At 39.2% G+C, this 13,769-nt stretch overlaps 1 protein-coding gene across 3 annotated transcripts in view; it reads left to right on the top strand.

Moving 5' to 3' along the window:
* The first annotated feature begins 9,910 nt into the window (after positions 1-9,910).
* LOC150076529 (uncharacterized) overlaps positions 9,911-13,769 on the top strand; it is a 437,825-nt gene continuing 433,966 nt past the window's right edge. For 2 of the 3 annotated variants that reach the window (XM_090387824.1, XM_090387826.1), the window contains exon 1: positions 9,911-10,015. The gene's annotated coding sequence lies outside the window, so the exon portion shown is untranslated. Of the gene's footprint in view, positions 10,016-10,046; positions 10,127-13,769 lie in introns of those variants that run through there. The other variant, XM_090387825.1, reaches the window with a different exon arrangement.

Here is a 13,769-nt window from a genome sequence, read left to right on the forward strand (position 1 = left end):
TAGTGGAGATCCCCATTTCATGGGGAACTCCATTGGGCCCGATTGTTGTTTTCTGTATTTATCAATGATAAATTGATGAAGGTATATCAGGCTTAATGTTCAAGGTTACAGACGAAACGATGGTTGGTAGGTTTGTTAATGACAGTAAGGACGCTGCTGCAACAGGATCTACAAAAGTTGAGCAGATGGGCTGAGATGTGGCAACTGAAGTTTAACGTTGGCAAATGTAAAGTACTACATATGGGTAGCAGTAACCCTAGCGTAACATACCAACTGTGCAGTGCTGCACTCAGGTAGTGGGGAATGAAAAAGACATGGGGGTAATTGTGCAGTCAGATATGAAGTTTTCTGAGCAGTGTAGACAGGCTGCAAGAGTAGCTCATTGATATATAGGAATTTTGCTAGCAGGGATAAGGAGGTGATTATCCCTTTTTATAAGGCAGTGGTCACACACCTTGAATACTGCATACAGGTCTAGACACTTCATTTTAGGAAAGATGTTGAGCTACTAGTACGAGTACAAAGAAAGGCAATGAGATTGGTGAGTGGACAAAGGGTTGCTGTTACCAGGAGAGGCTTAAGTTCTGGAAATTGCAGCATCTGGATACTGTATATACGCTTGCTTTCTTGCATCATCTGCCCAGTACGGATTAAGGCACGAGCTAGCGGGGCGCCATTCCTTAAGGGGCGCCAAATTTTACAAATCATAAAAAAATATATATACAGGGTGATTCACTACCAGTGCGACAAACTTGCAGGAGGTGTAGGAGGCACAAAGACGAATCGGAATCAAAGAGCATTGCAGGGTCCGAAATGCCTTCGTCATAAGGTAGAGGACGTTGAACGGGAGGTCGCGTGAACTGCGATCCCGCTGGAAGTCAGCATTTGCGAATCGTTTCTGTTGAAGAAACCAAGTAGCAAAAGTGCTCCGGAGTGGATAATTCACAGGCTCCAATGATTGGACGCGTTGCAGATGGTATGAACTCATTTGGTTTGTTGACAGTATCCTCCATACAGTGGATTGGGAAATACCCAATCGTTGGCCTATCGCTCGAGTACTCGGATTGCCTTCTGCAAGACGTAGGACATTCTCCTCATTGTCTGGCGTCCTCGTCGTTCGCTCTCGATTCATGGTACCTCTCGTGAAACAACCAGTCTCACGTAACCTTCTGTGCACACGTGCGAAAATCGTATGAGGAGCACGCCTGTGCGGGAAACGTTCCTGGTACAAGCGCAGAGCGGCGCGCCCTATACAGTCCGCACTCCATACGCGAGGTGCATGTCGGCCAGTTCAACGTTTGAATACTCGTCTATCCTACTGCCTCGGGAACCGGTTCGCAAATGCTGACTTCCAGCGGGATCGCTGTTCACGCGACCTCCCGTTCAACGTCCTCTACCGTATGACGAAGGCATTTCGGACCCTGCAATGCTATGTGATTCCGATTCGTCTTTGTGCCCCCTATACCTCCTGCAAGTTTGTCGCACTGGTAGTGAATCACCCTGTATATCCTTAGTAAAGGAGGTGCCGAAAAAATCTTTCTGCCCGTGGCGCGAAAATACCTTGGTCCGGACTGCATCTCCGTCTACCAATGTTAATGAAACAGGAGGAAAAATTTGGAGATTTTTAAACATCTACACCGCACTAGAAATTAAATTTATTCGAAAGTTACTTGATTGATCTATAACGTCAGAAATTTTACAAATAAAAAAAATTCGTTATTTTAATATAAAAATACCAATAGAAATATGAAAAACACGAAATATCAAGGGTTATATCCTTCTGTCAATGACAGATTGCCGCAAACTGGATTCCTTGTGCACTTTTTCCTTTTTTTTTTTTTACTTTTGTCGCTGTTCCTGTTTTTAGCATTCGACAGTAGTCGACTATCATATTGACATTACATCCCCTGGTACCTTTTTAACATTTACTGATGAAATCTTTCACCACACACCTAAATTTTCGGGAAAATAGTTCAAATGAGAGTGCAAGAACATGCACTCATATTGCAGCCTAGTTTCTTCAAATTCACCAGCTTGTCACTCACGATCGAATCATAATCTGGGTGTTTTTGTTCCCCAAAAAAATTGTTTATTACATTTTTAAAGCCATTCCAAGTGTCTCCTTCAGTGTGGTTCATGGATTCTTCAAATACAGAATCTAGTAGCAGCTTGGAGATTTATGGTCCAAGAAAAATTACTGCTTTGATTTTTTTCCTTTGTAAGCAATACGAATTTCCTTCTTTATTCAAGACTTGGACGAACTGTTTCATTAAACCATGTTTTTTATACAGATGCAACCGTACTTTATTTTGATCTTTTAGTAGTCTTTAATGTTCTTTTGAAGCAGGTGTCAGAGAGTGCCTTGATGGCCACGCTTTCCTTTCCCAATGTTCACTATTTGCTTGGCTATATTACTCGAACTGAAAGGGCTGTTGGCCGACTAGCAGACCAATAACTTTAAAATCACGCACACTAGCTGTGAGCCTTTTACTGAATTTTTTTTTTCAAAGGAAGCTTAACATTTTAATAATTTTTGTTGAGTGCTGAATGGGCTACAGGAATGGAATTAGTATTAGGAATGTAATGCAAGAAAGCAAGCTTATGCAGCATCAGCCAAAAAAACAAAAAAAAAACACTCCCATTTCACATCTCCGTTCATTCGAAATACCTGTCCAGCTGAGCCTTAAATTTATTCAGGCTATCAACTTCCACAACAAGGGATGGAAGTCTGTTCCACCAATCAACTATCCGCTGGCTAAAGGCAAATTTCCGCACATCTATCCTACATCTGTCTTTCCTCAATTTGAATTTATGCCCTATCAGGTGATTATTCTGAGCAAGAGGAAGAATCCCATCGGCATTGAGCATGCTCAAACCACTCAAGCCTTTATACACCTCTATCAGATCACCTCGCCGGTGCCTAGTCTCCAGACACTGTAATTTGCAAAACTTAAACCTTTCTTCGTAAGAGCAACCCTTTGTTCCATTCATTAATCTTGTTGCCCTTCTCTGTACCCGTTCCAGCAGCTCTACATCCTTTTTGAAATGCGGCTTCCAGACCTGTATACAGTACTCAAGGTGTGGCCTGACCATTGCTTTATACGAGGGAATAATCACCTCCTTATCCCTGCTAGAAAAATTCCTATATATCATTGACAAGACACCATGAGCTACACTTGCAGCCCGTCTGCACTGCTCAGAAAACTTCATATCTGCCTGCACAATTACCCCCAGGTCCTTTTCATTCTCTATCAATGTCAGTGTAGTAACACAGAGTTGATACGTTACTCTGGGGTTACTGTTTCCCATATGTAGTACTTTACTTTTGTCAATATTAAACTTCATTTTCACCTCTCAGCCCATCTGGTCAACCTTTCCAGATCCTGTTGCAGCAGCATACTGTCAGGAGTGTCCTTAACAACCCTGCCAACCTGTGTGTCGTCTGCAAACTTTGACATTAAGCTTGATATACCATCATCAATATCATATATAAATTCAAAAAACAACAATGGACCCAACACTAAACCCTGAGGGACTTCACTACTAATAACATTAGTCCACGATGAGCAGTGTCCATTGATTACCACTCTCTGTCTTCTTCCACTCAACCATCCCTTTATCCATAGCAGCAATTTGCCTCCAATGCCACACTGCTCCAATTTGTGCAGCAGTCTTCCATGTGCAACAGTATCAAAAGCCTTTTTAAGATCCAAATATATAATATCAAATTTATTCCCTGCATTCAGTTCTTTTGTCACTGCATTATAGTATCCAATCAAATTGGTCAGGCAAGACTTCCCCTTAACAAAACCATGTTGTGTCTGAGCTATAACTGAAGTCTTGTCCTGATGATCCTGCAGTGCTTTCATTAATTTTCCTAAGTTAAACTCACAGGTCTATGATTACTTGTGTCAGCCTTTGATCCTGCTTTGTGAATTGGGGTCACATTTGCACATCTCCAGTCTATGGGTATATCCCCTGAGTCCAAAGAAGCTCTCATAATTATGGGTAAGGGTTTGCTTACTTCCTTTGCTGCCTCCTTTAATATAACTGGATAGATCCCATTCACCCCGAGTGCCTTTTTTACGTTTATCCTGAACAGTTTCTCTTCAACTTATCTGCTCAACTTTTCTAGATCCTGTTGCAGCAGCACGGTTTCATTGGTGTCATTAACAACCCTGCCGGCCATCGTACCGTCTGCAAAGTTGGACATGAAGTCTGAAGTCGTTCGTGGTAAGAGTACCCATTTGTTCTCTCATCACCAATCTCGTTACCCTTCTCCGCACCGTTACAGAAGCTCTACCACCTTCCTAAAAAGTATTCAGACCCGTAAGCAGTACTCAATATGTTGTTTGTTACATTGGGATAATCACCTCCTTATCTTAGCTAGAAAAAAATTCCTGTATATCTTTGACAAAACCCTATTAGTTAGCCTGGCAGCCTGTCTGCAAGGCTTAGATAACTTTATATCTGACTGTACAATTACGACTTGGTCTTTTTTCATTTTCGAATCCCTGAGTGTAGTACGCGCGCAGTAGGTAAGTTACTCTGGGGTTACTACTACCCATGTGTAGTACTTTGCCATTTCTCAGCCCATCTGCCTAATTTTCTAGATCCCGTTGCAGTAGCACACCGTTGTCATTGTCATAAGCCGTTCTGCCAACCTTTGTATCCTCTGAAACTGTAAGCCTGAGTTTTCTTCATCAATATCATTATTAAATATAAAAAAAAACAGTGGTCTCAGCACGGAACCCTGTTGGTCTTCCATTGATAACCACTCTGTCTTCTCCCACTCAACTAATGTTTAACCATAGCAGTAACTTCTCCTGAATGCAACACTGCTCCAATTTGTACAGCAGTCTTTTATGTGCAACAGTATCAAAATGGTATATGGTATCAAATTAATTTCTACATCCAGTTCCTTTGTGACTGCATCATAATATCCAATGAAATTGCTGCTCCTGCGTTTGGATTGAACGTGTTTGTTAGCATTAGCATTAGTAAAGCATATGATGCAAGAAAGCAAGCTTATATAGAATCAGCCAAAAAAATACCCTTCTCATTTCACCCATCTACTCGCTCCAAATGTTTTTTAGTTGTGCCTTGAATCTATTTAAGCTAAAAACTACAACGAGAGATGGAAGTTTGTTCCAGCAATCAACCACCCGCTGGCTAAAGGCAAACTTCCGCACATCTAACCTACAACTGTCTTTCCTCAATTTGATTTTATGCCCTCTCAGGAGATTATTCTGAGCAAGAGGAAGAATCCCAACAGCATTCAGCGTTAACCAGAGACTCCATTACTTTCTCTAGAATAGAAGCTAGCAGGTCTGTAAATACTCATATAACTTTTCGACCCCCTTCCCCTTAATCCCTAACACCTTGCTTTTCTGGCGTCTTAAAAGCAAGGTGTTGGAGATTACATGCTTGTACATATTTCCCAATACAGTGGTGCATGAACCGCTTTCCACCTCTGCTTGCAATCTATTCTTGTCCAATCGTCTCACGGTTTCATTGTCTGCCTGCCTGCTCGCTTGCAATACTAGTTATATGCTTGTTGTTTAGTACTTGGTTCGAATTAGTAAACCATGATACATCAGCGTATCGTATGTATGTTAACTGCGTGTATTAATTGGTCTGTTTGCTGGGCGAAAACGTTTGGAGTTTCTGGGAGAGTAAATTGTGCAGTCCTCAGTCGATTGAGTAAACTCAAGTAAATTTTCAGTAGATTTTTTGTTGATACGGTATATATCATACAGGAAGCCAAATAGGGAATTAAACTGTTGTAGCTGTTGGAATCTCTCCTCAACAGATTGTATGCCCAGTGGCGGTCCGTGACTCTGATGTTTGGGGGTGCTGCGTCTTAAAGTTACATTAAATTGCCTTGGTTATAAGACATGTAGACACACAGTAATAATAAGCAAGTTAAAAATATTACAAAACATTAACTAGGCATTTACCATTAACAGACTTGAACTTTTATTTAAAAACAAAATCAGTCTTCGGTTTTTATTTGTTGAAAATAGATTAATAGCTTTTTCATTCAAGTTTGGTGCACTGTTGAACAAGCTTTTCTCTATTGAAAGCATTTGCTTGAGCATTTAGCCTTTCCTGATTCATAGTGCTCCTTAAAAATGTTTTTTTCTTTTTAATGTCGAATGGCAGCGTTCGGGATCTGAAGTAGTCATAGGAATGGTCAGAAGGATTTTTATGAGTTTTATAAGTTCACCAAGAACTTCAGCTAGATTATTTTCTGAGATAAACTTCAGCAAGTTAGTTAATTTGCAATAATTGTGTAGATCATGTCTGCTGTTGAAAACTTGTAATTTCGTAAGACGTTTTTCTCTTTCAATCATGGGACATGCCTCAGTAGTCTCCCGTACCTCTTCCATGGGCATTTTCGTACGAAAAATAACAAAGTTCTCCTTGTTAAACAATTTAGCAACAATTCTTTGTAAAATTGCTTTGTAAAAGAATATCTCTCGCCTATGTCAACACTTATATAGTCGCATACTTCATTCGCTTCAATCATGAGTGTTTTTGAACGATTTTCGCAGTACATTGAATTCCTGATTTTTAGAATGGCATTATTAAAGTTTCCTGTATATTCATGAATTTTAACGGCCTCAATTTCTCGAGATTGCATTTGATTATAAATAACTTCCACTTGAGACATTATCTGATGGAAAAAGTCTAAACAGAAATCGAATTTTTCATTACTCAAGATGTGCAAAATTCCAGTTGCTTCTGAAATCGTCTTCTCTGAGTTTGCTGTCGCTTGTAGTTCCTCCATGCACTTTTTTTGAAGAATTCAGAATTTTCATAAACGTTGTATACGGTGCATATATTGAAGTTCCATCCTGTAGGGGAAGGTGGGGCTGTCCATATGCTTTCTGAAAACAGAGAGAGACACTGTTGGTGGTCTCGAGAAAAACGTTTGTATCGACATGAGGTTCGTAAAGAATATTCTTGAATCTCGGGTGCTACTTGCTGCATTTCTCATCATCAGATTCAGTTGGTGTGCACAGCAGTGAATAAAATGTGCATTTTTGTACACTTTTATTTTAGCCTGAACTCCCCCTTTCTTGCCCTTCATCACACTTGCGCCATCACATGTCTGAACAACCAGTTTTTGAGTATTTCCTTCGAGGATTACACTGAGTGATCACTGAATTATGACCACCCCTATAAAAACTGAATGCGACCCGTTGACCACGTGAGGTACGAGAGTGAGGGGTTAGTCGACCTACATAGCATAGATAAGGTGTCAGTGGTTCAGTACATAGTAAAATTCCGAGCGTGATGGATAAAAGGAAGGATTTGTCGGACTTTGATAAAGGACAGATTGTGGGTGCTCGACGAGCTGGTGCCTCGATTTCCCAAATGGCTGAACTGGTGGAGTGTTCGAGAGCCGCCGTAGTTAAAGTGTACCAGGACTGGCGTCAAAATGATCAAACAACGACCCGACGGAAAAACTGCAAAGGTCAGCGGAAGGTTGGTGTTAGAGGTGAACTCCGGGGTCCGACAACTCGTACATGCGAACAGGCGCAGAACTGTTGAAGAGTTGACTACCCAATACAACATGGGCCAACCCGGAACAATATCTGGCATGACCATGCGTCGCACGCTCGCACGTATGGGCTATACCACAGACGACCCCCTATGGCATCCTTTCCTAATCAAGGTTCATCGGCGTAAAAGACTCGCCTGGTGCAAAGAGCATGCAAGTTGGATGGTAGAAGGTGTGCTGGTCGGATGAGTCACATTATTTATTCAAACCGTGGATGGTCGTGTACGGATTCGGCATCAACAAAATGAGGCTTTTGATCTATCATGCATGGTATCAAAAGTGCAGGCCGGTGGAGGCGGTTGTATGGTGTGGGACATGTTTCACTGTAAGGAACTTGGACCCCTGGTGCATGTGAAACAATGTACCAGTGGTCTCCTCTATCGTGACTAGCCTAAGTTGCTGATGCACCATAAAATCTAACAACAACAACCGCTATCGTGAACTGCTTGCTGACTGTGTAATCCCCGCTATGTTACACTTTTTCCTGAAAGGCGATGGTGTCTTCTAAGATGACATTGCGTCGAGCCATCGGGTACTTGTGCAGGAATGGTTTGAGGAACACAGTTCTGACTTCCAACATATCGATTGGCGGGGTCTGCGCGGGTAGTAGCACAGTGGTATCGTCACCGTCCTCCCCACACCGGGTGGAAAAGGCCTGGGTTCGAATCCCGTCGATGACGCGAGGAACTTTAATGGGCTTTTTTCACTCCGTGGCTGAGTTAGTCGGTCTCAGGCGTAGATAGCAAGGTTTTTCTCCCCAGTAACTGGGGTTTTTTCGTCCAGCAAAACAGGCAAATCGACCACAGAACATACGCAATTTACAGACACAAATACAGGTTAATGTATTTAATTATGGGCAACCCTAAAATAATAATTTGATAAATAATTATCGATTGGCGGGTGCGAGATTTTCGGTGGTAATAACACCGGTACAGGAGGACTGTTGACCCAGGCCCGGTGCTAGGGATGGGCACCAGGCAGCAGCTGCCCATACGTTGGCTGCACCCTGGTGGCATAATAGCCTGACACAAACAAAACAACACACATACACTGACACTTTTCAGGCCCATTATGCACCATAACAGAGTACAAAGGTGGAGATGGGCTAAGGCCTAGGAGCCACCCCGATATAAGAACACATATGCAAACACACAGGCAAACACACACACAGTACCTTGATTACCATTTTTTATATATATATATGATAATGACTACAAAACTGTATATAATCTTGTATATAAATTGTTTATATCATGAGAATGTACATAAAATTGTGTGTAAATAAATTGAATGGAAATATCGATTGGCTTTATTCGTTTATTATTGAAATGATTACAGGAAATAGAGGATACACATACTATATGCGGGTCTTGTTAATAAAAATATTCATTGCGTTGCATTGTTCTTCGCAAAATTTCATATAACTCTGTTCACTGTATATCTAGATTTAAATAACTGGGGGCTGCAGTGCCTATGGACGAGCTGGCCATGTCTAAGACAGCATAAAAAACTAATGTGTATAAAAGTGTACACCTCAAAGGTCAGTACTGCACCCCCCTTTGCGGTCTGCACCCTAGGCGGATGCCTAGTTCGCCTAATAATAGCAGCGTCCCTGGTAAGACAATCTCACAAAATAGATTTGACATAACCTTTGTATATAAGAAGGAAAAGGCTACCTATCTGATCGACATAGCGTTTCCCAACACTGGCGACCAGAAAAACCACGAGGAAAAGACCAGAAAGCATACATACCGAAGACACGAGATCAAAGAAATGTGGCATATGTGACAAGTAACTGCAACGCATCCCCGATCATCGTGTCATTCACCGGTATGGTACACGAGAACCTAGCAGCAATAGGTTTACCAGAGAACATCTAACAGGAACTGAAGAATGTCGCAATACTAAACATTTGTAGAACACTCAGAAAGTTTATCGAATAACAGTAACACCGGACATAGCAACCACCCTGTGCACTTTGTACCATTACCCGTCACGGGGAGGACCCCATCAAGGAGAAATAATATAATAACAACAATAATAATTAACAGCTGTCAATTTTTTATGTGTGTTTTAGATAGGTGAATTGTTCGTTTTCTGTAGATATATAATAAGGCTGTATATTCTGGTTATATTATTATCATAGAAAGAATTTTATGTAGTTAATTGCCAATTATTATTAAGCATAGGAAATAGATGAAAATTATTATATTCTCATCCATATACTATTTAATGTTTATTTGTGAACAGCTTATGTTTTTCTGTATCCTATTTATTATGTTATTTTTTATTTTTTTTGCCGGTAGTAAACAGTGTTGTTTTTATCAGGCTGTTTTAGATGGCCGTGTGACGTAAATAGAAAACTTCTGTTGCTGAATTGCACAGTTTCTTGGCACTGCATAGTTTTAAAGTGGTGGATTAGTTTCCATTCCATGAAGCACGATGGTAAGTGGGAATTTTATCTACGATATTCTGTTTGTTTGTTTATTTGTCAAATCAGATTTATGCTAAGGAGCCCATGCGACGTGATTGTTATCCATGACGAAGTCAACACACGTGAGCGGAAAAATGCACGATTTATTTACATTGTTTTGATATATGTAACAAATTCAATGTCTGGAAAACACAGAGAATTTAAATTATTTTAAATGTTATTTTTGAAAATGAGCAGAGTAAGAAAATGTTTCAAGTTATGAATATATTTTTTGGGATATAGCTGTCTTATATTTGCACATTTTTTGGAGAAGTGCAAAATTGTTCAGAAGTGTAGTAAGTCGCATCAATTTGCATGTTCGTGAACTTCATATCTGTGTACAACGTATTGAATTTTTATTATTTTTTTCATTGGACAGTAAAAAAAAAATTAAACCGGAGTGTAAACTTTGTGTTCGGTTTTGACCTAGAGATATATTTAAAGTGACCAGATCTGGCGACCAAAGCGGGACATGTTGATCGTGTATAGATAAAAATGCATTCATTATCCGCATTAGTTGCATTCCTGGTAAGCATTATACTACTCTGCTGTCGGTTTTGACCCATAACTAGAGGTTTTTGACGCTAACTCAATACCTCAAAGATCTAGCGGCCGGTCTTTGGGTGGACTGTGTTAAACCAGGTTTTTACGTGGGTGACCCAGCTACAATTTTGGGCCCCTTTCCCAAGGTCCAAGGGTGGGTGGGGGGGGTGAACTGACCACTCGTTCTTCTCTGTGCATCTGCACATGCTGGAGCTTCTGATCGTTCAAAAAAAAAAAAAAAAAAAAAAAAGAACCCAGTGAACTTATATATCTACCTGCTGATTAGGATACTGTTATGGAATAGAAAATTTACTAAATTTAGCTTAAATTTCGAACTCATTAAAAAGTATATATATATATATATATATATATATATAAGTCAACATCAATTCTTTTAATAGAATTTTATTTAGTAAATTTATCAAAATATGAGTTACTAATTAACTTTAAAATTGAAGGTGCCCATGTTTGATGTAGTCAGTTAGTTATTTTTATTTGAGTTTACTGTCCAAAATATGACAAATACTGGACATATGAATTCCCAGTAATTTTTTAAGGAATTTTATTATAATTTTATATGTGTTTTTTTTTTTTTTTTTTTTTTTAAGTTTACTTTCAGTTGTTATATTCAGTTTCAATTATGGCTTTTTTACCGAGTGGCCTAATTTTGAAGATGGCCCCTGCTCGACCATCTTCAAATTTGTTGAAAACTTGATGTAGATGTTTAAACAGGTTTCCAAAGAAGCTCTGCAAAAATTCAGTTCACAATATAGTATGCTTGAGGCACCAGCACCTTTTTTGTGGGGGTCACTTGTGTTACGGAGGATGCGGAAAGGTCAGGGAATGACCACCGCATTTCTCAGAGCAATATGGCCTTAGTTGCTAATGCTCCTAAAAACCAAATAACAAACAAACTTGTGTTGCGTGGAGCAAATCACAAAAAAATTTCATAGTTTTAAATGTTGCTGTTGCACAACATTGAGAGGTAGTGCTCTGAAACTTGTTATACCTAGTTAACTTGTTAACTTTTGGCAGAGAATGCAAAACTTTTAGTGTCCAGGCTTGAAAACCACATTTTTTTTTACAATGCAGTCTAAAACTGGCACCAAAAATATTTGTCACAACAAATTTAAGCAAGACTTTTGAAAGTCATAACTTTGAAATAAAAACCTTTGGTACCTTCTTCTTTGGGCATTCCATTTAGCATCTGCATGAATTCAGCCCAACTAAATATGAACTCTTATACTTGTTTGCTGGCTGAGATATTTTCTTTCAAAGAGAGAGACTCAAAATTTGAAAGTCAAAATTTGACCCATCTCTAGGGGCATATATCTTAATGTGGGATACCTTCAATTCTCTCGTTTTTGCCACCATTGGAAAGAGCAGGTTTTGAGCAAAAGAATCATTGTTTTTTCAGTTTTGTCTTGCTACTGAAGGCCTAAAAAATGGCCTTCAACATTTTATATTTTCCACATAATATTTGCATACTTATTTGATGGTGAAGTTTCACATCTCAATAAGGACAGAACTATTGCATTTACAAGAGTGAAAATTTCTGCAATTACTCTGCCCCTTGGTTTAAGGAGAAAGGATATATTGCCAATGCACAAAAAGATCTGTATTTTTTACAATGGGGGTGCAAATGGCAAGAAAAGAAATTGCATGGGTTTCTTTAGTGCAAGTTCCCAAGCCTGAAAAGTAGTCTTTGTTCAGGATTCCAAGTGTAAAGATGATGTTCTGTTGGTTTCTAAGCTTGAAAGAAGTTATAACTGCAACAAAATTTATTTAAAACACAATACAATTTGAAATAAGCAAGTGAGTGTGAAAATATTGAATCACTGCTTCGTAATGGACTGGAATTTTTCATTCATGGTTGATATTACTACTTCAGGCAATCTATGTTGTCATCCCATTGTTGTTGTTTTTGGAGCTGGAAGATTGGCAATAATTTGTTGTTCAGGAATCCAGTAGACATCTTGTCTAACAGGCCAGTGAAATGAGCGAGCTGCTCCATGAGGATGCATGAAATTTACTTATACATCGTGTTCTTCAGTTGAAATTTTGCAAATATTTCCCATTCACCAATTATAGTTATAAATACAGTCAATGTTATTGGCCAGGTTGTAAATTAACAATTGGCACATATTGAATATTGGTTTCACTAGTATGATCTACATGAGCTACAAATGATGATGGTGTGTCATTTGATACTCTGCAAACATGAATCTGTCTTGCATCAATAGGAATGAAGTGATGATTTTCTCTTGTTCCAGCAGTAGTATGACTGTCTATGAATCTTTTCTCTTGAAATGGCCTTACTTGCTTAATTTCCTCTTTAGAAACAAAACAGAATTTTATTCCAGTCACATACTTGTCACAAAATTCAAACATGTTTCTTGGTGTCAGGATTTGGTTTTCATTTGGGTGTGGGAGACTTGCACGTGCTGCCAATCATTTTATTGTTCCACCAATTCTGTCATATGGTGACTTGCCATGGCTAGTGCCAAAGAAATTCCATTTATCAAAATCCTTATGATGATGACACAAGTTAATGAAATTCTTGTATTGAGCTGCAGAACCATCACTGAAGTAGTAAATGTGCCTGTTTGAAGAGTTTCTGTCATGAAACTCTTCAAATATTTAATTAAGTTGGTTAGAAAAACATGCACTGCAATTGTCATGTCGAAGGCAGTCACTGATTATGCAGAAACTTCTTTCTGAAGTTCAACCTCCTTGTAATAAATGACAAATGGATGCAATGTAGCCTGGCTATTCTCCCAGTGGAACCCTTGAACAGCATCTTGCACAACAAATGAATAATTTTCTGCAAAATCCACCAATTCTCCTGTCATTAGGTTTTCCTTTGTTGACTTCAAACGGTAGCTTTGATGTTTAGCAATGTAGTGATGACAGGAAAGGTTAAATATCTTTGTACTCAACTCTTCAATACAATCTTCTGTTGTTAATTGCTTTGTGTCTAGTGTATCTCTGTCAGTGTGTATCCATTGCTTGAATTCAATAATATCTTCTGGTTCGTTGTTTTCAAAAATACTCTCTAGAAACTTTTTTTAATTCATCTATTCCTGGACATTTTTCACACCAACGAAGCATACAATCTTTTGACTCCAAATCAGACTGTTTTACCAATGAGAACCTTGTAATCACATTCAGCAGGACTTGCTG

This window comes from Mastigoproctus giganteus, chromosome 13 (genome assembly GCF_048544385.1).
Source record: "Mastigoproctus giganteus isolate SK-2022 chromosome 13, ASM4854438v1, whole genome shotgun sequence".
NCBI lineage: Eukaryota > Metazoa > Arthropoda > Arachnida > Uropygi > Thelyphonidae > Mastigoproctus > Mastigoproctus giganteus.